Below are 22,285 nucleotides of genomic sequence, written 5' to 3'. Positions count from 1 at the left end.
CGTTATGTTTCTTCACCAAATAAGAGCCGGATAAAAAAAATATGTAACCGGGTCCTAGGGGCCCGAAAGAACGCTAATTTTTTTAAAAAAATGTAGCCAGCAATGAAAATATTATTAAAAAATATTTTTAGAAAGTTAAGTTTCAGTACCGTGCAAAAGTTGTATAATGTTATATTATGTTTCTTCACCAAAACAGAGCCGGATTAAAAGATATTTAACCGGGCCCCGGGGGCCCCAAAGAACGTTAATTTTGAAAAAAAATAGTTGCGAATAGTGAAAATATTTTTGAAATATATTTTTTAGAAAGTTAAGTTTGAGTACCGTGCAAAATTTATAATGTCATGTTTCCTCACCAAAACAGAGCCAGATAAAAAGATATTTAACCGCGCCCCGGGAGCCCAAAAGAACGTTAATGCTGAAAAAATATGATTGTGAGTAGTGAAAATATTATTGAGATATTTGTTTTCAGAAAATTAAGTTTGAGTACCGTGCAAAAGTTGTATAATGCTATGTTTCTTCCCCAAAACAGAGGCAGATAAAAATATTTCACTAGGCCCTGCGGGTCCGAAAAGTGTTATTTTGTTGTTCTTTTTTAAATATATATACCATTATTTTAAGTATTTATAGAAAATTGGTTAAGATTCCTAATACTTTAACTTGACCCCAGGATTTTAAATGTTCTGATCTGATGTGCAGCTCTTCGCCTGATTGGTGTTTAGTAGATATAATAGATATAATAAACACAAATACATAAGGTAAGGTTGAAAAATTGACCAACAAACACCAAACCAGCGCAGAACTCAACACGTGGAGATGGCTACAGCGAGTTCCTCCCACCCGCCCTCCTCTTACTTAAAGCTCCTTAGCGGAATCTTGGAACAAAATATTCAGATTTATGTCCGAAGCTTGGTAGATACTTACGTGCTTCCAGTTTTGCGCGAATATAATCTTCTCGTGCAACACTACCGCATACTTCTGAAGAATATTCTGTTACTACCTTTAGACACTTCTCCAAAGCCTGCGTGTGGAAGGGGAACGTGACAAACTGAAACCTCCTCTTTTCCACAATCATTTCGGTCAGTTATATTGATAGGTTAGCCGAAATTCGAGGTTTCGTTACTAATACTTCTGACCAATCGGTCAAATCGATATAATCCGCATATTCTTCAGTGCTTTGCCTATTGCAATTGTCAATTAGAACTATAGTTTGGTATTTTTGGCCATCAAAATAGAGACTCTTAAAATTAGTAGCTTTACACTGTAGACGGTTTCTTTTTTCTTTTTTGCTAGTTTCGTACGGATTTTGTTTTTATCTACTACCTTGTCTTAGTTAGTTTTGTTCAGTAAATTCATATCTTCTAAAACAACGGATACAATTTTAGCAGCCGATCTATTCGATATACCTGTTAAATCTTTTGCGGTACTCATTTGCTTAGGGCTCACTATTGTTTTTTTAGGTTTACTTTAGATTTTATTCTCTAAACGATAGCTCCAGGCGAACTCTTCATCGTCTGAATTCGGGGTGGAAGTGCTTACGGGATTGAGGCTAACGATTGTAACCCTCTTGTAATTGGTACCGCAGCATCATAATCGATCTCTTCTTTCATGCCTTCTTTCTTTTCAGCCTATGGATTTCTGCTTCAAACTACATTGCAACTCGTCATTTGTCTCTGATTTCTCTGATCTAATATGAGCTCCCACTCCAAAAGCGGTATATAATTTGATTTACCACACTTATAGGTTAATCTATCGCAGCATTTGCAAGAGAAAATATCACATAACTTCTGAGCACCGTTCTTAAATTTCTCTAATTTGGCTCTTAATGGGGTATATCTCATTTCTTAATGGGGTTAATGATCGTTTCGCATTTTAAGTTGTAATTCAAAATCATATGCTTAATTCGAAGTCATGACAATACAGGAAGAGAGGCTCGCAGCCATATTGTTTCTACTTTATTTGAATTCAGCAATGTAAGCGCCGCCTTCGGAAAGCCAGTGTTATGTATTTTGCATCCAGATGCGAAAAAGTGATATTCTCATAAGGTTTGAGAGTTCTGAGGTGGGCTCAACACAAAGGTTTTTCGTGTGTTAATATGGTAGTTAGTTAAGCTCTTAATAGTTATTTGCGTATATTAAAACCATGTATTTCATGTTTTATGTATTAATAGTAGTGTCTGGTAAAATATTATTACCTAAAACCATTTTATTTGAACAAAAAATTACGAACTTTAGGGCCACGGGGGAACAGTTAAATATTGTTTTAATATCAACATATTTGAAATGGCTTCATTTTGTACCATTGCACAACTTCTGATAACTACTCAATCCTGAATATCTGAAAAATTTTTTTTCGGCCCACCCTATTAACTATGTCAATAAAATTCATTTCAAACGGTTCAGCCATTTTTCGCTATAATAGACAACGTATTTTTAATTTATATGCTATGTAGATATACGTTAATAGCATTGTCACTGTCTTTTTTATTTAAGTTATCTATTCATATAAAAATGATGCATTAACTTTAATATTTAACAGTATCATACAATTTCATCGTGCGTATCACGACGTTTCGTCGTCTCCAGGTCTGTTCCTGTCTTGCCGGGACACGAGGGTGATTGCTTCCAGTTCAAGAAATCCGTAACCAATTATCACTGCTTCCTAATACCAGTATAATAATAGGGTATGTTCTAACCCCAACTAGTAGGAACTGACTGTGGTTAGATTTTAATCCCTAAAAACGGAGCTCGATTCTCAGTAGAAGCCTATGGTTTCGGATCCCACGTTAAGCTGTAAGTCCATGTCTCATATAGCCTCGCTGCTGAATAGGACGCTAAAGTAAAACCAACTACTACAACTAATAACAGACATTCTACAAAGAGCTCTGCAGACCATTTTCTTCATAAGAAATATTTTATTTCATATCAAACAGAGCAAACATAAATGTATAATTACAAGGATTCTGTTAAAATCTTCCGAAGTATTCAGAAGCCTAAGAAACAAAAAAAAAAAAAAAAACAAAAAAAAAAAAACAAGAAACACCAACAAAAAAAAGATTTGATGTATGAAGTTCTAGCAAGCGAAGTAGGCTATTTTTAGCATTATTCAATTTGATAAGTTGCTACATTTGCTAATAAAAAGTTGACGTTAAATGTTCTCCCTGAAATATATGTAAAAGAAGAAAATACTTTTTGAATAAAGATCCGGCTTTAGATTGGTTGATTTATATAAAAAGAGTGAGTTTGTAAAGACACAATTACAGCCATGGGATTCAAACTTGTGTTGCGTTATTCAAGATTTAAAGTTCTTAACATATTTCAGATTCTATCGAGAATCAAATTCAAGGTGTATATTTCAAGGTGAAGTGTCCCTATCTGTTCAAGAAACTTGTATTTCAGAATCTACTGGCAATATTATCGCTAACTTCAAATACCCTGTATTTCATTCTTTTTAGTGTAATATAAAACATTGCTTAGTTCTATTATAAAATTGTTCATAATATTTGTCATATTATTTTCGATATTTTTAAGTATATATATATATATATATATATATATATATATATATATATATATATATATATATATATACTTAGTTTAATTTTTTTATATATAATGAAATGTAATCCCATATTGGCAGCTTGAACAATAATCTCTGTTTTGTTAAGGACTAAAGGATGAGAATTTTATATATAAACGAAAAAAACAAAATTAGTGATATTTTTAGTTCCAGAAATAGGGATGATCGAAGTCAATGTGCTGATCACACACAAAACAGCTTAAATCCATTTCCTTGACCATAGCTAATTATGGACTACAATTGAAGAGATTTCAATTTATTTTGAGCTGTAATCTTATTCATAGTGCTTATTAACAGTCAAATTTAGAAGTTTTACGCATGCAAAATTCTACTTCAATTTTTCGCTTGACAAGAAAAAAATAAATAAATACTCACAGAATATCGAATCACACCTTGAAATGTAACCATATGTTTCTTTCTACTGGAGTCCTACCTGATCAATAATAAAATAAAAATAAAAAACAGCGACGCGAAGATTCGAACACGGGTCGCGGGAATGGGAATTCTATACGGATCCAATGAGCTACAAAAGAAGATACACAAACCATCTACGCTATAAGTATTTGGTAATAATCTTAAGCTTCACGCTGTGAAATAACTTTTTTTCATTTTATTAAGTTTTACGATATTTCTATAGTGTTTTAAGTAAACTGCAAAGAGATAGATCATGCAGTTATCAATTTGGTTAGGAATTGAGCTTTAAAAACTTTTAAAACATTTAATTAAATCGCGATACGGTAGCAAGGAATGTGTAGTACCTTGAGCCATAATTTTATTCTTCCAAGCAAAAAAGAATGCCTTCGTTCTTCGCATTTGGAGTTCTTAAAAGTAAAATTATAGCATAATTAAACGTGTGATTTTGCCATTTGAATGTAAATTTATGTCTCTTACTGACCGAAACAAATCTTATGGGCGCAATCTGCTTCCTAAGCTCCGCGTGTATGCTTCTCCCTGTTCCCAATAGAAAATTTAGCTTAGGTATTTTCTGCAAAACTATTCGCGAGATATAGAATTTCATAGTCAGTACTTCTGTTTACTTGGTATGGGAATTCATAGAATTGAAAATAATTCCTTTGTGTAAGTATAATTATGCAGAACAGCTATGAATAAATGTTTTGTGTTGCTTAAAATGTATGCAAATTGTTAGGAAATTTTCTAGAGTGGTGGAAAATATTCTTCTCAGGCTGGGACAACAGTAATTAAGTTAGTGCCAAGGAAAGAAAAACTAGAGACGGGGAATTTCCCTAACTTCCCCCTACTAATAAATCACTGGTCGTAACGAACTCTTTTCCTGACGTATGACCGTACGACTCTGTGTGGCTTCGTAATCATTGGGTTTAGGGTTCGAGTCCGGTCGAGGCAAGTTGGTATTTTTTTTCCATTGTTCGTTCCCCATATCTTAAGATGTTTCTCTCCCTCCGTAATCATCTGATGCTCTCAACTGAGTTCTCCACTTTAATTCAACAATTGGTAATGGGATGCTCTCAAGTTCGGGTGAGCTTTTACATGTCTACTTAAAAATCAAAATTTTCGACAAAATATGGATGCTATCCGATCATTTTGTCTCCAATTCTGAATTTGCACATGTGAGTGTATTTCTCCTTCATCATATTTGCATCTCCCGTTCTCCTATGTTGTCAGTTATGACAAAAGATGGCTTGGGAGCAAGTTTTTGAAATCATAAAAGCGCTATACCAATGGGTTCACTCTCGCTAAGCATTTGATTGAAAGTATATGTTTTCATACAGTAGAAGGGGAGATTTTGCTCTTCCTACCTCCCCCCCTGAAGTGACAGAATATTTATTTAGGTTCTGTAAAGTCATTTCAGATCAAACGACTTAAAGAGAGTTCATTCCAACAGCAACAGGATTGGACTTCAATTGTTTGTTTCAACTTATCTCCACAAATAGAACAAATATTAAGTAATATGCTTGCCATAAGAAGTAGATTCGTCCCATTTTGGAGAAATGATGCTGTAGACGGTAGTGGGAATTTCATCCAAGTGTGCGGGAATTTTCAGTGCCTGGCGATTATGCCACCCGCCTTCATTTAAGTTAATTCGGTTGCAATACTTCCCGGCAAATACTGTGGACTCAACTGGTGGAGCACTCTTGCCGTAAATCTCCATTTGGCTGTACCATCCAGAAGTGTCTCTTACTGTACATATATATACATATGTACATATATATATACATATCCTAACGGCATTGTCAAGGCTCTATATTTGTATTTTACATTTCAAATTGCAACAGGGTGTTTCCTGCTGCCGTATACGGTTGCCCGATCATCACCCTTATTCTTCGCGCGCAGAGTCATTCGAAGAACTGAAAACGTACTCTGTACACAAACAGTTTATGGTTGTGAACTCGGAAAGCCTGGTACTTCTGCATGTCAAGGTCAAAAAGTGGGAGAAAAAAGGATGTGTAGAATGTAAAGAGGGTGCAACAGTGACTGATACTTGTAAGAAACATATTCATTTGTAGTTCGTGTACATTCCGCGTGTAGCGCTACTGTGTCACAACGTATTTTGTAACTCTATAAGTCTTCTACACCGCTACTAGGTCTAGGGAGATCTTAAGTTGACAAAACCAGACACCACACAATATGACGTCACTAAATGTGATAGTAAGTTGAGCATTGATGCAACTGATTTGGTGTAAACTTATTAATTTTATACTAGAGTAACAGACCGGTAAAGAAAATATGTTTAAAAATGATTTTCTGTTAATAAAGTAATATACTTAAAGAGATATTTGTATATTTGTATGAAAACATAGCATTTCCACACGCGATATTTGATGATGTGCTCCGCGAAAGATTTGTTGCCACACAAAATTTGGAGATCCACAATATATAATTGACATAAAAATTAATCATAGGTCTACATCATATTAATATGTGACAGGCCCTTATCCATGGGGTCTACGGGGGCGGGCCCCTCTAAATTTTTACGGTACTAGTCCCCTAAAATTTTCACAGTACGCTTGCAAATGAACTATAAAAGGGTGCAAAATTTCAAAGTCAGACGCACTCGCCAATCCAAAAATAATGGTTGCCAGTATCTCTCACGTACAAATTGAGATGTCCCCCCCAAAAAAAACGGCCTTTGGTTTGACAAAGAAAGACTTGACATTCCATGTTTTCTCTCACTCAGTGACAATTATTTTCTTACGAAACAGAAAATGCGCTGCTCTGTGAGTTCAGGCAGAAACCATTCCTACTGAACACTGGTTGCCAGCTATAAATTTCTAGTAGCCAATTTCTAGTCGAAAATTTGTACGCTGAGCTATAATATGATGATTAACTCTAATACGTTTGGATCGGGACTCCCTCCCAAACTTCTACCGGGCTTCCCCTAGTTTTTTGGGCTGGCTACCAGCCTAGTATCTGATAAGTGACAGGGCCGTAACTTTATGAGGGAGAGGGCAAATGCTTCATCAAGGAAGCTTCCCGCCGTTCGAGGGGACCCATTTTAAGACAACATTTTCTTACTCCGTATATGATACCAACATGAAATTATAATTGAAGCATCGAATATGTCCACTATATTACATAAACAAAACAACACATAAAAGGTAAATAAAACAAAAATGAGTCGTAGGCCCATTTCAATAAAAAAGTTTTTATTAGGGGCCCTAGAAGTAATGTTTATTCGTATGGCTTTGATATTTGTCAATAATGCCACCTTAATTCATTTGCCATGTACGAAACGGGATTAAAGGTGTAACTAACGACCCGGGCCCATAAAGAGTAAGAGAAAGATGGAAAGAGGGAGTCCAAGGTTAGAGAAACAACTTTTTTCTAGGAGCACAAAATACGCGCATTAATGCTTACCCCCTCCCAAGAAAACAATTTAAGTTACGGCGCTGGATAAATGGATGCAGGTGTAGAATACATAAACATAAAAACAGTAATTTATGATTAAAATGAATGACTGTGTGAAAGAGGACTGTACTACTAATTTTTAAAAATTATATAACGTTTACTGTACGTAGAAAACGATGGTGCTGTCCTATTTTATGAGTTTGAATTTGCAAAATTTACGAAAGAAGTATGTAACATATTTCTCGGGTTCTGTAGGATTACGGGGGACCAAAACTACTTAAAAACACAATGTGTATATGTGCAATGAGTTCATGTTGTAGAAAGATTATTGATATTGGTAAGTGAGTACTTTGTGAACTGGATAGACTGGAAATGCCGTGTGCTGAATGGAAAATTTTGCAATTACTATTTGCTATTAATTAGGATGGACAAATATAGCGTGCATTGCAGCGTTCTAACCCGACTTCGCTCGCTTGCGCTTGCTCGTCAATATTTATTTATTTATTTATTTATTGACACAAGTCATGGCCATTACCGGCATCTATAGCTTTAAGCACGTAAGGTGGAGGGATGACATTCTCGGCGAGCACACAATCACGGTACGGGGAGAGATACAGGAACGGATAAGGAAAGAAGCGGCCTGAGGCCTGTAAATTAGATACCATCCCGGCATTTACCTGGTGTGAATGAGGATATCCCAGGAAAAACCTCATTTAGGATAGCTAGCCTGAAAAAGCTGTTACACCTTTTCGACCGACTGACCCTGCCGGAAATCGAGCCCAGGACCAAAGGCGAGAGCATTAGCGACTACTCATGCTCAGCAATACTGTCTGAAACTCTTGGTTAGTGGTATGTTTGGCTTTAGGTAGATTAACCTCAAAAACATTTAAGAAAAAAGCAATGATTTTCAACAAAAAATGCTTTCTCCCAGTAATCCGACATATGGCTAGTTTTCAAAGCACATACTAAGAAAAAAATGTAGGTAGCGTACTCAAAACGATAGGTTACATGCGTAATTCCTGTAGTTTTTGGACTTAACGTACAGCAAACGTATAACTGAAAACGCATGTTTTATAATACTTACTTTCCGTATAAGTGTTCCATCTGTACGTACTTTCCGTATGAAACAATATAGGCGGTCAGGATCTCACATACAAATCGACGTAGAATGTCCATAGTAGAATAGAATATAGCTGCAGAATGTAACATACGTGATATACGGAAAAATGTTAGATGTCAGACATCCTGCAATGGCATGATGTAACATCTAAGGGCAGTGCGTATGTAGCATATGCTCCATAATGATTTCTGTAGTCAGCAAGAGGATTTTGTATAGTTGTACAATATACCGCTGTCCGGAGAACGGATTTTTCTAATTTAATATGTAGAGGGGGAGGCAAAATTCGGTTACGATCTACCAATGTTTCATGCTGCACATTTTTCACTCCCGGCTGAAGAGTTTATCTGGTACTCCAATCACTTTTGCGGTAATGAGATCCACGATCTCTACTCTCCCATCCACATATAAAGCAACAATACTTTGTATACTCTAACTGCATACTTAGCAACAGTGCTATTACTTTAAGGTCACCACAAATGAGCCACTGAAAATCGTAATATTTAATGGCTTGAAGTAAACGTTTCAAGTTTTCATAAGATTCCTTCATATCAACTGCGTAACCTACAGGAATTGAAGGAAGTTCATTTCCAATATGTAAAAGCACTGCCTTTAAACTCACCTTGGACGAATCTAAAAAGAGCCTCCACTCCGTAGGTTCGTAATTAATTTTAAGTGCCCTAATGAGACCATTTACATCTGTACATGCCACAAGTGTGTCTTCCATAGTAAAAAATGAAGTGAACATCTCCCTATTCCGATACACTGAAATATTTACTTTTTCCTGCAATAAATTCAATTGCTTTAAGCGTGACGCTAAAATTTCGGCTTAGCTTTTCGAGAGGTCCAAGTCTCTGATTAGATCACTTAGTTCCTCTTGAGTTAGTCTATGTGGTTCACATGGAGGTTCTTCTACAACAAACGTAGGGTCCTTCGAGGTACTTGATTCAGGAGCTTCAACTTCTTGATCATCATCAGAAAAAAGATCGTATTCTTTAGGTGGGTCAGGAACAGGTAGTCCTTCTCTATGTGGAACAGGGCGCATTGCAGAAGGAATGTTAGGATAGATCAAGGCCCACTTCTTCTTCGTGGAAATTCCCTTCTTGACGGAAGGAACCATAAAAAAATAACAGTCTCTGATGTGGTCGCTTGGTTCCCTCCAAATCATGGGCTCTGCAAAAGGCATTGAGTGCCCCTTCCCATTAATTCAATTTCTTAGATTGCTGGCACAAGTGTTACACACAATGTGGGGTGACCAAAATTTATCTTGGTCTCAAATTTTACAACCAAAGTAATATTGGTAGGTTTTCCTTATTAGTGGTGTTATAGTCTGCTTTTGTGAGGCAAATGTCACTTCCCCACACTAACTAACTAACTTTATGGCCTATGAAACCAGGAGGTTCAATGCCGCGTTCACAAAAGCTCTCCACTGACTTCTATCCTTAGCTAACTGCATCCAGTTTCTACTTGGTATTCCAATCTCTGCGAGATCCATCTTAATATTGTCCTCCCATCTGCGCCTGGTTCTTCCTAATGGTCGTTTTCCGATTGGTCTTCCAGTCAAGACTTTGAAAGCGTTTCTATTTTCTTCCATCTTAGCTACATGACCCGCCCACCTAAGCCTCCTAGCCTTAACGACCCTAACAATGTTGGGTAGACCATATAAATTATGTAGTTCCTCGTTATGAAGTTTCCGCCCTTCCCCATTCTCGCTCCTCTTGGGTCCGAATATTCTTCTCAGGATCTTGTTCTCAAATACTTTCAGTCTATATTCTTCCCTCAGAGTAAGTGACCATGTTTCGCAGCCATACAGAACAACAGGCATGATTATCGTTTTATATATTTTAAGCTTCATTCTCGCGAATTCGCGACGACAAGTTATTTTAAACCGAATAGTAACACGAATTCCCTGCTTTTAGTCGACATTTAATTTCTTCGTGAATATGATTTTCCTCTGTTAATATTGATCCTAGATATTTGAAACTATCCACTTTATCAAAAGTATTATTTAATATTTTAACGCATCCATAATTTGCTGTATTCCGGTCCCGACGCACTTCCATGTATTTAGTTTTCTCTGCATTTACTTCTAAACCCATGTCCCTGTAAGCGTTAGACAGCCCACCCCCACCTTTACGACTCAATCGGAAATTGTCTCAATAATTTGTACAGAAGTGTGCAGGCGAAATTTTCGTTTGTATACAATTAGGGGCACCGCAACAACGAAAACAAAGTGGGGGCTGTCTAAATGGTAGCCCCCACCATGTCCAATTCAATCACAAATTGTCGCAACCGTCTGTACATCGTTTGTACAAAAATGTGCAGGCGAAATTTTCGTTCGTACACAATTAGGGGCACCGCCAGAACGAAAACAAACCGGGGGGCTGTCTAAATGGTAGCCCCTCCACCATGTCCAGTTTAATCGCAAATTGTCGCAATCGTTTCTACATCGCTTGTACAACAATGTGCAGGCGAAATTTTAGTTTGAGCACAATTAGGGGCGTTTAGAACGAAAACAAAGTGAGGGTCTGTCTAAGTGATAGCCCCCACCATGTCCAATTCAATCACAAATCCTCGCAATCGTTTGTACATAGTTCGTACACAAATGTGCAGGCAAAATTTTCATTTGTACCAATTAAGGGGCGCCGCCAGAACGAAAAAAGTGGGGTCTGTCTAAGTGGTAGCCCCCACCATGTACAATTCAATCACAAATTGTAGCAATCGTTTGTACATCGTTTGTACAGAAATGTGTAGGCGAAATTTTAGTTTGTATACAATTAGGGGCGCCGCCAGAAAGAAAAACAAAGTGGGGGTCTGTCTAAGTGGTAGCTCCCACCATGTCCAATTAAATCACAAATCCTCACAATCCTTTGTACATCGTTTGTTCAGAAATGTGCAGGTAAAATTTTTGTTTTTACACAATTAGAGGCGCCGCCAGAACGAAAACAAAGTGGTGGTCTGTCTAAGTAGTAGCTCCCACCATGTACAATTAAATCACAAATCGTCGCAATCGTTTGTACATCGTTTGTTCAGAAATGTGCACACGAAATTTTTGCTTGTACACAATTAGGGGCGTCGCCGGAACGAAAACAAAGTGGGGGCTGTCTAAATGGTAGCCTCCCACCATGTCCAATTCAACCACAAATTGTCGCAATCGTTTGTAGATCGTTTGTGAAAAAAACGTGCGAGCGAAGTTTTCGTTTGAACACAATTGGGAGCGCCGCCAGAACGAAAACAAAGTGGGGTCTGTCTGAATCGTAGCCCTTCCACCATGTCCAATTCAATCACAAATTGACGCAATCGTTTCTACATCGTTTGTACAAGAATGTGCAGGACAAATTTTCGTTGGTACACAATTAGGGGCGCCGCCAGAACGAGAACAAAGTGGGGTCTGTCTAAGTGGTAGCCCCCACCATGTTTAATTCAACCACAAACTGTCGCACTTGTTTGTACGTCTTTGTACATACATATGCAGCTGTAAGTTTCGTTTGCACATAAATGGGGCGCCGCCGAAACGATAAAAAGTATAGACTGCCTAATTGGTAGCACCTCCCCTACGTCCGATTCAAAAGAATATTATCTCAATTGTTTGTACATCGTTTGTACAGTAATGCGCAGGCGAAAGTTTTGTTTCTACTCTATCAAGTGCGTTGACAGAAGGAAAAGAAAGGGGAGCTGTCTAAGTGCTAGCCGCACCATGTTCGATTGAACCACAAATTGTCGCGATCGTTTATACATCATTTGTGCTAAAATGTGCAGGTAAAATTTTCGTTTGTACTAAATAATACACGGGTGTGAGTATTTTTAATATTTGACCTAGAATTGAAGAATGGGGATTGTAATTATTGTAATTATGTATATATCTCAGGATTACTCAAAGCTAGAGATATGAAAGTTGTTATTTCGGAGATGCGGCTCAGGACCAACACTTCACAGGATCGACACGGCATACGACCGACAATTCAGCTCAGAAACCTGTTTCGGTCCTGTGCCGTGTCTATCCTGTGCCGTTTCGGTCCTATGCCGTGTCGATCCTACGCCGTTTCGGTCCTGTGCAGTTTTGCTCTTACGCCGCTGTTCTGAAATAATTTAACTTTTAATCATATGCCTAAAAAAATAATATTTTTATTATATGTTTAATCTTTGCTCTTACAAATTATAAACTCTTGTCGATTCTATGCCTGTGCAAGTTATATGCATAGAACACGTACGATCGAAACAGCATAGAGCCGACACGGCATAGGACCGAAACGGCGCAGGAAAGAAACGACATAGGATCGAAACGACACCCGGCCATCGCCACTGCGTAGGATCTATAAAACCAAAGATTCATTTCTCATAAAAGCAATCAAAGCCTTGTCAATTGATTTTAAAATATAAGAATTATAAGATATTTACTATATGAATATTAATAATTGTGAGTGACAAAAGAATGATAGTGCTAAATGGACAAAATGTAATTTCTTGTGTGCTTGGTCAAAAGCATTTCTATATGTATGGAATACTTATATTTATTATTATTATTATTATTATTATTATTATTATTATTATTATTATTATTATTATTATTATTATTATTATTATTATTATTATTAAGTTTTAACTCGTTTTGAAATCATGGCCTGATTACACTGGAAAGCAAAAGCCATGAGAAATGTAAGCTAAGTAGTAATATGGAATACTTTTAACCCGGGAACACATAGGGGGTGCTCACGCACCCCACTCGCTGTTTAAACAGTGTGGAAATAAGGAATATGCCACTGACAGTGCTACCCTCTTGTGTATTCCTAGTTTATCATCTGACTGCAGCAGAGAGGGGTGCGCCGTTCCATTGCACAGAGAAAGTTTAGTCAGAAGTCGAAAAAGTGTGTTATTTTGCTGTTTGGGGTGTTGTGGCACCCCGCCTATGTGTTCACGTATATATATTTTTTGATACGTCACTTTCATTAGAGATAAGACATTGAGTGTAGGTTGGCTTTACAATCATGTGGACTTGCAAGGCTTCATCCTCGAAGGTTCCAGACGACGCACAGATTCGAAAGTGGCTTGAAGAAGAGGAGGTAGGTGATCAAGATACTGAAAAAAACGTGAGTGATTTTGAGGACGATCTTCTAGTTGAGTCGGACTATGCTGATGAAATTTCTGAAACTGCTGTTAGTGATGCGGAACTGAACTGTGACAGTGACAGTGAAGATGATGAACCGACTCGTGGTGCAATAATCAAAGGAAGAAATGGTTACCGGTTGAAAAGTGTACCCACAGTTAGAGGTAGAACACCGGCACGTAATATAGTCTTGCGTATTCCCGGTAACAAAGGAGGTGCAAAGGACGTTCAAACTCCCCTTGATGGTTGGAAATTATTGTTTACCGACAATATCATAAGCATTGTTGTACAACACACAAACGAAGAAATTGCGCGACAAAGAATAAACTACTCTGTAGGCACGTATTATGTAGGTGATACAAATACCAACGAAATCTCTGCTCTAATTGGACTACTTTACATAGCTGGCACCCTGAAATGTGGACATTTGAACGTGAAAGACATGTGGTCAACCACATTTGGAAATCCAATATTCCGCTGCATAATGCCTGAAGCCCGATTTTGTTTCCTCATAAACTGTCTACGGTTTGATAATAAAATGACGAGAGATACAGCAGATAAATTTGCGCCTATCAAAGTGTTATGGGAAGAATTTATAGCGAATTGCAAAACATACTATACACCATATGAATACTGCACCATTGACGAGCAACTTCTTGGTTTTCGAGGAAAGTGTAACTTCCGCGTTTATATACCTTCTAAACCTGACAAGTATGGTATAAAAATCAATTGTCTCTGTGACTCGCGAACATTTTATATGGTGAATGCACTGCCGTACACTGGAAAGGTTGAAAACAGCGCACGTGAACCTGTACCTCTGAAATTAGTAAAAGAACTGTCAGAACCAATTCGTGGAACTAACAGAAATCTAACCATGGATAATTGGTTCATGTCGGTGGAATTAGCTGATACGATGTTGAAAGACTACCAGTTGACAGTTGTTGGGACTTTGCGCCATAATAAAAAGGAGATTCCTCAAGCTTTTCTTCCTGACAGAAAGAGAAAGGTAGATACTACAGAGTTTGCGTTTGATGGGCCTAAAACACTGGTTTCCTATTGCCCACGAAAGGGGAAAAGTGTTATTCTCCTCTCCACCATGCATAGCGACAAATCTGTGAATGTAGAAACAAAGAAGCCTGAAATAATTCATTTCTATAATGAGACAAAGAGCGGAGTGGACGTTTTGGATGAGCTAATGCATAACTATACAGTGAATCGTAAAACAAGGCGGTGGCCGCTTCGGTTTTTCTACGGAATGTTGGATCAGGCAGGTGTGAATAGCATGGTACTTTTTAGAAATGCTACGCAGAAAAGGGGAATGTCCTTCACACGACAACATCTATTGCGTGAGTTGGGAATGCAGCTAGTGACTCCCCATATGCAAAACAGGCTCAGGACCCCCCTTTCAACTCCTCTTTCAACCATGATCAAAGAAGTAACTTGGTGTAGGAGATGACGTAGGACAGGCTCATATACCTACACCAAAGCAAGGCAGGTGTTACTTGTGCCCGAGATCTGCAGATAGGAAGACAAAATCATTCTGTACCGGGTGCAGCAAACCAATTTGCGCTGAACACAAGAACTTTGTTTGTGGCAACTGTGTGTAATCAAAACGGAGGTGTACTTCAAGAAATTATTCATTAAATGCTTCTTAAGAAAGGTGAAAATGTGTTTCTTTCAAAAATTAAAAAAAATCTACAAGAGATCCACATATAGTTATGGGGTGCTAGAGCGCCCCATTATGTAAGCACGTGTGTAAAATTTCCCTATGTGTTCCCGGGTTAATGTTGCTCACGAGAGGAAACACTGCTAGCATGTCTTCTCGTCTCGATATCGAGACCAAAAGAGATTTTTTAATAAGAAGCTCAGTTGGGAAGTAATAACTTAGCCGATGGCTCGAGCCGGCTCGCTTGGGGTTAACCATCGACTCGAGCTGGCGTGGTTGGGATGAGCCATCTGCTCGGTTCGGCTCATCTCAGCCGAAGGCTCTAGCTGACTCGGTTCGGTGAGCTGTTGGCTCGGCTCACTTCTCGGTTCGGATCGATAGTGAATGAGCTGTGAGCCGAGCTGCTAAAGTTGTTGACGATTGTAAACCCGGGCCCAACAGTTTAAAGATATTTGGCCAGTGCCCTATAACTTTTAACAATGTTTAGCTCGACCCCGAATACTCAACCTAAACCCTCAACCCAAATTCAGAAGCTCGTAAATAGTATCCTTGACTCCTAGACTTCACGACTACCGAGGTTGGCAATCAACTAGTTTTTTAGTATTCAAATACAAACCGCGTATCTTTCATGTTTAAATAGAGTGTTGTTATAATTAGAACTATAATTATTATTTATTATTATTACTATTAATAATAATAAAAGTTGTACTAGTAGTAGTACTAGTATCATTGATAACGTATATTGTCTATGCAAGATACTTGAAGAGAGTAGTAGAAAATGGATTGATCTGGGCCACACCTGGAACAGACCTGGAACATAATAGGTCAACTTAGGAGCCCCTGGGAAATCGTGCACCTTGAACCGTCCAGCCACGGTCTTTTACGACGTCCATTTTAGGGGTGTATTTGCTCCCTTATATGAGCACTTTTTAGGGGCGTGGACTCGTTCCCTTTTATGATCACTTTTTCAACCCCTATTTGAACATAGCAGATAATACATAAGATTCATTTCCTTTTATGAGCATTTTTTCAACCCCATTGCAGAGAGTACGAACACATAGCAGGGATGTATTCGTTCTCTTTTATGAGCACCTTTTTCAACTCCTATTTTAACATAGCAGATCGATAACACATCTTCCAACGGTCTATTTAACATAGTACATGTTACATAAGACTACGTAACATAGCAGAGCTAATACAAGAGTATGGTTTATTTTCCAACCCCTATTTTAACATAGCAGATAATACACAAGATTCGTTCCGTTTCATGAGCATTTTAGGGATGTATTCGTTCACTTTTTTCCACCCCTATTTGAAGATAGTAAAGAATACATAAGATTCATTCCCTTTTATGATCACTATTTCAACCCCATAGCAGAGACTACGAACACATAGCAGAACAGAACTAGTAAAAGAGTATGGTTTATTTTCCAACCCCTATTTTAACATAGCAGAAATTACATAAGACTACGGACATTCCCTATTTTAAGTCTTTTAGGACCTCCATTTTAGGGGTGGACATAGCAGTAGTACAGGGGGTGTATTCATTCTCTTTGATGACCACTTTTTCCACACCTAATTGAACATAGAAGAGTATGGCTCTTTTTCAACCCCTATTTGAGCATAATAGAGATTATTTTCTTTTACGGGGGTAGCAACCCCAACCCTCCTTCTTTCCCATCCAGGGCTTGGGACCGGCAATGGCGGAGTTCAAAAAAATATCAACACCACCATAATCATACTCTCTTAAATGAATAAAGCATAATATCATTAGCATCAATAGTGGTAAGTGAGAATTTGTTCAAGAAATCGCGCAGTGAATAACCAGATGCTCGACATGATAGACATAAAAAAAAAACAGTATTGTCCACAAAATTGAGATAAATCACCTTGAACACGTCTATTATTCCATGTATAATACAGACAGTTTCGTTTTAAAAAACTTATATGATGTATATAGGGAGGTATACCATAGCTATGGAAATACTCTCCCACACACATATTAGATATATAAACAGCAACCCAATGTTCACCAGGCTTATCACTAGAATCAGTATTTATAATTATGGTAGCTGGAAATGTATGAATAAAAGAGGTAACTCATCTGCAGCATATACACCAATAAAATGATTTTTAGGCAGATTTTGTTGTAATGCTTCATAAAGTTCAATTGTATTTAACACTTTTTAAAATAAATTAATATATATTTTTCTCTGGAAATCAATTTCTAATTCTGAAAATTCACCATAAATAATTGCTGTTACAGGAGATGGCAGTGCTTCTTTAAAATGAACCTCTAAACGTACAATTCCTTGCCGTTGTGGACTAGTATAAAATGCAGCACTTACGCTAGAATCGGGAGTTAAATTAAACACCAGTAGAGTATAACCATTACGATATTCGGCAAATGAAATATCATTACCTTGAATAGAATAATAAATACCTGAACCTGTAAATAACGTAGAATATGCTTGTATATATAGCTTATTATCAAAATCAGGTTGTAATGATTTTGGTGGCACAGGCGTAGCATCAACATACAGTGTAAAAAACGACATACTAAAATGTTGAAAATTGAACGGATTTGTTTGATAAATATCATTGAAAGCAGCATTAGTAACAAAACCAATAATAATACTTAAGCGCTATGCCTGAAAACAGATCTGGAAGTGTACTATCCATAATTCCTTGTGGCAGAGTTTCTGTCTTCACCAGCACTTTTGTTAGAGGATATTTTATTTTAAATTTAGGATTTTGTAATACTTTTTTTGTGCTATTTTAACTGCTGGTGATACATCAACCTTTTCCACAAGCAATGTTGCATCTGTAATTACAACCTTTCCATCAGCATCTGCGTCACCCATTAGACAAAATGTAGGTTTAGTTGGAATTAGTTTAATACGCAGTTGTACACCATTCAGTACAAATTTCTCCTGATTGAAAATATCAGCATGAATATAACCCAATAATTCAAATGACTGACTTAAAGTAGTGAGATGAAAACGTCGTTTAAATCCTAAATTACCATCGGACACACTGTCCATATGACCTGCAGTATCTTTAAACCACATTGATGTTTGAAGATGCGTTGTTTTAGCATTAGCATTATAATTTAGTAGTTTTTCAATATACGATCGATATGGATATGTATGTGAAGAGTAGGAAATAAGTTGATTATCCAAATATAATAGCACTTCACTGAACATTGCATTGAGAAAATCATTTACAGGACCAATTTTCTTATCGGCAGAAGTTGAATTAGAACCATCTGATTTAGTAATTTTACCTTTAATATATAACATTGTGTGCGATAAGTCCATATAGTCATCCCCGTGACCGGGGACAACAAATTCTATTGGTGCATTATCAGATATTGAAACCACAGGCTTATATGGAACTATTTTATTACCTATAATACTAGTTTGCGTGGGTAAAACCAGCAAATAAATCTAATTCTGATTTCATACACTCACACTGCATTTTTCTTACTATTGATATTCACACATGGTAAAATTTGCATTACCGTATTACGTCTACGAAAATGTAATTTTACACATACACTGCCATATTGGAAAGGAAGTGGATTACCTGTACTATCTCTTAAATCAATAATAATTTGATCAAATTGTTTACGTTGCACGGGCACATAATGAGGATTGTCAAAAATATGTACATTATTAATACCATGCTCTTTAATATTTGTATTTATAATGCGTAACAATGGAGCTATGGTGTCACCTATAGTGATGGGTAAATTTCCGGGAAGACATTTTTCGGGAATATTCCCGGGAAGATTCCCAAAATGGGAATTTATCCGGGAATTTATGTAGAATTACAAAGCGAATTTATGTACAATTGCATTCTATTACTATATTATGATTTCAAAGATAAATACGTTTTTATATCACAGTATGTTATTACTGTTGTCCCCAGAGGAGTCTTTAAAATGTATATTCTGAACGCTGTTATTTTATTAATATTCTATTATATTTAGAGAGTACACATAAATGTATATTTATTTACAATATGTTCTATCAATTAAATATGTGTAAAAAATTATATAGAAAGTCCTAATACTTTTAAAGCGCTAAACAGTATAAATGTATATATAAATGGATTTCCTAAACTTGACTCTACTACTGATATTATAAACACATTAAATTTGTAAATTTTATAAACCAATTAGATTGGGTAAATGCCAGAAGATACATTTCTCACCAATTTATCAACATTTGCACATACATATTTATGTTCACAAAATTTGCAAGATACTTACTTTATGTTTTAGCACGTAACACTGCCATACACGACCTTTCATTCTACCTATTTCTCGAAATTCACATGTAATACGTTAATTCATATGTAAGAGAAGTCCGAGTACCTCTTCAGAAATTAGTCAGAGATAGTGATTGGTAAATTCCCGGGAAGATTCCCAAAAATGGGAATTTTCCGGGAGTTTATATACAATCACAAAGAAAATTGCATTCTGTTATTATATTATGATTTCAAAGATAAATTCGTTTCTATATCACTGTATGTTATTACTGTTGTCCCCAGAGGAGTCTTTAAAATGTATATTCTGAACGCTGTTATTTTATTAATATTCTATTATATTAAGAGAGTACGCATAAATGGATATTTATTTACAATAGGGTCCTATAAAAGTAAATATATTTCAAAAATGGTATAGTAAGTTCACATACTTTTAAACCGCTAAACAGTTTAATTTACATGTAAGTGGATTTTCTAAACTTGACTCTACTACTGATATTAGAAACATATTAAATTTGTAAATGTTATAAACAATTTTGGCAACATTTGCGCATAAATATGTATGTTCAAAATATTTGCAAGATATTTTCTTATCTTTATAATTTTGCCTGTTACATTGCCACATACGACCTTTCCTCCTGCCCAATACTCGAAATTTCGTGCATTAATTCACATGTAAGACAAGTCCGAGTACCTCTTCAGAAGTTCGAGTCAGGGAGAGGAGACAGACCGACGTCTATTACTAACTGTGGTTCAGGGTTTATTAATAGTACTTCATCTCTCTTTCTACATAAGTTTACTTAATTCTAAATTAATTTACAAAATGGTTCCTTTTCATCATTTGTAAATTAGTACTTCGTTAATTTTGGCTGTTGTTTAGCATTGGGGGCCAGCTTTTGCACCTACTTTTTTGCGATATTCTATTCCGATGCGGTTGTTTTATGGTTTCATACATTAAATTACGTTATCAACATTAAATTCAGACAGCTTTGCAGAGCGAGCGTTAGCGAGTGAAGGCAGGTTAGTGCCCCGCATGGCGCGTTGTTTTATATCTTCGTTATCAACAATTCACTTTCTTTTCTCACATAAATCACTTCCACTTTTCTTTACGGTTTGTACAAATCCCTTACTGTCCTAAAAAATGTGTTCGATACTTTCATGACTACTTGAACATCACTATCAACTCATTTCTTCCGTAAATCATCCTACTTTTTGCTAGTTTTGGCCTCCAATATAGACAATTAGCTTACTTTTTAGTGCAAATTCAAATGGAACAATAAATCATATTATTAGTTATTTAAAGTACAGTCATACAATTTTAAATTTTTAACCTCCAAATTCATTAAAACCTAGAATTAAATAATAAGATATTTAAATAAAGTAATTAGTCATATGGTTCTTATAATTTGAAAGATAAAGTAAAAAGTTGGAAATAAATTCCTTCCGGGAATTTATAGGTCAGGGAAAAATCCCGGGAATATTCCCATCTTTAAATTCCTTCCCACCGGGAATATTCCCACTGCCCATCACTAGTCACCTACCATTTGTGGTTCTACAATATCACTCTAAAAATACATAAGGGTAGGTAGCGGTTTTTGTAAATCAGGTGGATAACGAGCATGATGCACAACTGCAATATCTTCCTGTTGTATATGATCAAACCCTAGTATTCTGACTAGTTCAGGAGATAGGCGTACTTCTATATGCTCCTCTTGATCTTTTATTACTCTATTAACCTCAATTCGTTTTACTGATGCTTTAACTTTTAATTGTAAATTTATTATATCACTTTTATGATTAATTTGAGATAGAATATCAACAACATGATAATATTGGCCTGGCAAGATTTTAGTTATGTTCCAGCTTTTTGTATTCGTGATACGGTAATACATATTATTAGTATATTTGGAAACATTCTGAAATGAACTTGTATAATGTACATCAACAACAGCTGTTTTCCACAATCCCTTCTCCAGTACAATAGGATGATATAATTTAGTAGTATAACAAGCAAGAGTATTTTGAGGAAAATATTTCATAGAACTATTGCTAGGAAGTGTGAGATAAAACTATCACTTTTCTCCATAATAAATCAATCAAACATATCTTTGGATCTTTTTATCCGCTTCACACCACAACCAGTTAATGTAAAATGAACTTTCTTTCTTTTTCTTCCAGATCCTACCAACACCTGATTTAATTTATTTTGAGCTTTGTTTTTTAAATTTGTTTTAGCTTCTTGCCACCGATCTTGTAAAGATTCTTCAATAGGTCTATTATTATCTAGTACATCTCCTGCTACATTAATTCCTGTACGTATCAACTCTTTACCAACAGTTTTTGCACCTTGTTTTAATAAAGGAAATACAGTGCGGAATAAACCTCCTAGAAAACTACCAATGCCATAAGCTTCTTGATATGCTGTACCTTTATATACATTGTAACCACCTCCTGCTTGATTAGTGTAATAATGAAAGTACGGATTATTCATCTTTCTTTCTATATACTAAAAAATATCAATAGATTACAATATTATATTAGTATTATTGCTTATAAGTACGCCATTTACGTTTACGGGGCGGAGGACCATCCTCTTCGTTCTCATCATTATCATCGTTCTCTGTGAGTTTTCTAATATATTCTATTCGTTGAGGATTACCAATGTACTCTAAGGGTATATTGGCTTTTGCTAATAATTTAACCGGCAACTGAAATATTTTTCTTA

Source organism: Thermobia domestica, chromosome 4 (genome assembly GCF_964235325.1).
Source record: "Thermobia domestica chromosome 4, izTheDome1.hap1.1, whole genome shotgun sequence".
Taxonomy (NCBI): Eukaryota; Metazoa; Arthropoda; class Insecta; order Zygentoma; family Lepismatidae; genus Thermobia; species Thermobia domestica.
The sequence above is the reverse complement of the archived record's forward strand: the minus strand, read 5'-3'. Positions refer to the sequence as shown.